Raw genomic sequence first — 3,078 nt, 5'->3', positions numbered from 1 at the left:
TCCAATGTGTCTCCATAATCCATGGTCAGAAAAAATTCTTGTCTCAGCTTGACGGAGTACACAAGGTTTACAAGAGTGACTTCAACTCCCAAAGAATGCAAAAGGTACTGATAGGCCTCAGTGTCTTTTGGCCATTTTTTTAGTAGTGTATGGATTCGTTTCATATTATACATGAACAAAATTATGAAAGCTGAGTGCTGAGCTTTGAATTTTATCAACCATTTATTTTCTTGTGTATTATATACCAATTTTGATATATGAATCATGTATGAGTCCTTGTTTTACAATTATGATGATGGGTTAGTTCATGTAATCTTATCTTATATAGATTTTGGCAAAAACAAAAGAAAAAAAATATTGTCATATGAATCTTGCCAAAAAAAATGATGTCACATATGAATTTTATTTTTCACTTAAATTATCAAAGCATTTAAAAAAAATTAGTCCGATCCGATGTTATTCGACGGAGTACCAAACACAATATAATTTAGTCATAATATTTATCTGAAACAGCACTAAACACTTTATAAATAAATTAATACTATCTGTTAGAAATTAATCAGTAGAGTCCGACGTACCAAACGAGCCCTAAAGTTCATCAAATATCTTACTCGGATGACTTTGAAGAAGAGAATTTGAACTTAAGACTTATGTGGGTTGAATTATCTAAACTATTAATTGAAGGTACAAGCCTCCACTTCAATTACACAATAGACAACAAAATCAATATGATTACCTATTCCAATTATGATTATTTTTTAAAAGAAAATCTAGGCAACATACTTTAAACCGTAATTTACGGAAAAATAACGTGTTTTCTTATTAATCAATGAAAGTTCCAAAAACTAAAAAGTAACAGAAAATGATGAAATAAAAAATGTTTTTCATATATATAAGACAAAATGTTAAAATAGTCCAGCTCCTCCAAAATTGGACAAACCGGTCCAATTATTGTCCAACAATTACATGAATGAACTTTTATGTCACTGTCAGACAGTCACCCGAGAGTTATTTGAGGGACTGGACCATTTTGTCTTGGTGCCCTTCTTTTTGCCCTTAGAGCAACTCCACCCATTTGCCCTTTGCCATGGCCGGGGCTAAGGCAGCCACTATTCACGTGAATAGTTGCTGCCCTTGCAAGGTTGTGGTGTTCACCAATTTCCATGGCAACAACTATTCACATAAGATATGATAAGAGAAATTTGCATAGAGTTTTGGTGTGGGAAGTGAAAACTACAACTAAGTACTTTTTTTTTTTTTTAAATCTGAAATTTTATTTTTTTTTTAATTTCTTTTTTGTGCTGGAACTAAGGCAAATCTTGCCTGAGAGCTAGCCTGAATTCGTGAGCCCCATCTCCTGCCGGGGCTAGCCCTTGCTGCTGGGAACCCACTTCCTCTCCCTCCCCCCCCACCCCCGGAACTGCTCTTATATGATAAAGCCCCAAAAAGTTCGTAGTGGTTTGAGTTAGCTTGGCGTTCACGTCTCAATTCAAACCAATCAAATAAAACTTGACCGTTGGAAAGAAAATCCAGAACACACTAGGATTCCTACTTCTCCTCAAACCCTAAACCGACACATTCATGTGCCCTATCCTATATAAACACTGCTGATTCTCCAAATGAATAGCCTTACAATTCACCAAACAAGTTAAAATTTCCTAAGTTTCTGCGAAGGAAAAGAAACCATGAAAAGAAAATCCGAACAAGAAGAATTTGAAGAATTTGAAGAAGAGAAAAAACAGAGGATTTGGAGTCATGGAGAGCACTGGCTGAGAGGGGAGATGGTTGGAGAAGGAAGCTCTGGTTCTGTTTTTCTTGCCACTCCCAAAAACCCAAGAAGGGGTGAGTTTGGTAGCATGCTAAACTTTCCGGGATTGATGGCGGTGAAATAGGCAGAGGTCTCTGATTCAGAGTCAATCCGGCATGAGGCAGAGGTTCTGTTGGATATTAAGGGTTGCCCTTTTATCATTGAGCGCTTTGGTGAAGAAATCACAACCAGTGAAGAGGGTGGTGATCACATGGTCTATAACTTGTTGCTGGAATTTGCCTCTGGAGGAACTCTTGGTGATCTGATTGAGAAATCCAACGGTCATGGATTGCCTGAAGCTGAAGTTAGAAGGTATACGAGGTCGATACTCGAAGGGATTAAGCATATTCACAAGTTTGATTATGTTCACTGTGATTTGAAGCCGGAAAACATTCTGCTTGTACCAAATCATGCAACTAGTACTGGTAGTTTTGTGGCTAAGATTTCAGATTTTGGATTGGCTAAGAAAACCAAGGAGAATTGCGGTCAATGGAGAGGCACTCCTACGTATCTGTCCCCAGAAGCCTTGAATGATAGTGAGCAGGAGCCGCCCTCTGATATATGGTCTCTTGGTTGTATCGTACTTGAGATGCTAACCGGCAAGTCCTCCTCAGATTTAAAGCCTGGTTGTGAACTTGAAGATTTCCACTGTATGTTTGATCACGTATGTACTCCCAAAATCCCTGCTGAAGTCTCAGGTGTGGCCAGGGATTTTCTTAAGAGTTGCCTTGCCATGAGGTCTTGCGAAAGGCTGACCGCTGAACATCCAATTTGAATTAGGTAACCTCCCAATTAATTCAAGTAACTCCCAATTAGGTTAGGTAATTCTCAATTAGGTTAGGTAACTCCCAATTAGGGCAAATAATTCCCAAATTGATTGGCCTAATTATTTGACCTAGGGTGAGATATTTTGCTTCCACACAATGCATGAGATTTCCCATAGCTGGTGCTTGTTACATTCTGGATTAGTTTTTGAGTTTCTTTATATCTGTTGATGGCCTTGGTCTTTTATGTTTATAGGAGAGGCTTTCTTATTTATGCAGAATCGAATTCATTTTTCTTTTTCCATATAATTGTGATTATATCTTCCTCTTCTTCTACTTGTTCAATTTACTTAGTGATACAGGTGGTTCAATCCACTTTTTTAAAATGTGAGTTCATCAATGAAAGCTGCAAGTGGGAGAAAAGTTCAAATGGGAAAAATGATGTCATATGATGTTTCATTAGGTCCTTTGTGTGACAGAGATGCCCTCATTTTGAAGATGGATTAC

At 37.6% G+C, this 3,078-nt stretch overlaps 1 pseudogene; it reads left to right on the top strand.

The window, feature by feature from the left end:
• Nucleotides 1-1,605: 1,605 nt before the first annotated feature.
• On the top strand, nt 1,606-2,582 carry LOC117612782 (annotated as a pseudogene).
• Nucleotides 2,583-3,078: the final 496 nt, after the last annotated feature.

Source organism: Prunus dulcis, unplaced genomic scaffold (assembly GCF_902201215.1).
Source record: "Prunus dulcis unplaced genomic scaffold, ALMONDv2, whole genome shotgun sequence".
In the NCBI taxonomy this organism is placed as follows: domain Eukaryota; kingdom Viridiplantae; phylum Streptophyta; class Magnoliopsida; order Rosales; family Rosaceae; genus Prunus; species Prunus dulcis.
Note: the sequence above shows the minus strand (reverse complement) of the source record. Positions and strands in the feature narration are given on the sequence as shown.